Raw genomic sequence first — 354 nt, 5'->3', positions numbered from 1 at the left:
GAAAAGTGTGGGGGAGCTTTGAGAGTCCTGGCAACGCTCTGAGCTGGGGGAGGGATGGCTTGGGAGCGTTCTGAAAGGGCATTCAGGGTTGGAGAGGGAAAGAGGAAGTTATTAACAAGAGAACCGGAAGAGAGGATGAGTGGAACTGGGACGGGGAAAAAAGGACGCTCTGAGGAGAAACCAACTCAAATCTTGAGAATAATGTTGCATCACAAGATCTGACTCGCAGGGTACTCAGCTGCTACCACATCAATTTTTGCATTGATTAACTGTAGCAATTATCTTGGATTGGACTGACTCCAAAAGTTCATCAGTCGTAGATGAACATCCTGTGATTACCTTCAGGAATTTTAA

This window comes from Nematolebias whitei, chromosome 20 (assembly GCF_014905685.2).
Source record: "Nematolebias whitei isolate Nwh7 chromosome 20, NemWhi1, whole genome shotgun sequence".
In the NCBI taxonomy this organism is placed as follows: Eukaryota; Metazoa; Chordata; class Actinopteri; order Cyprinodontiformes; family Rivulidae; genus Nematolebias; species Nematolebias whitei.
The sequence above is the reverse complement of the archived record's forward strand: the minus strand, read 5'-3'. Positions refer to the sequence as shown.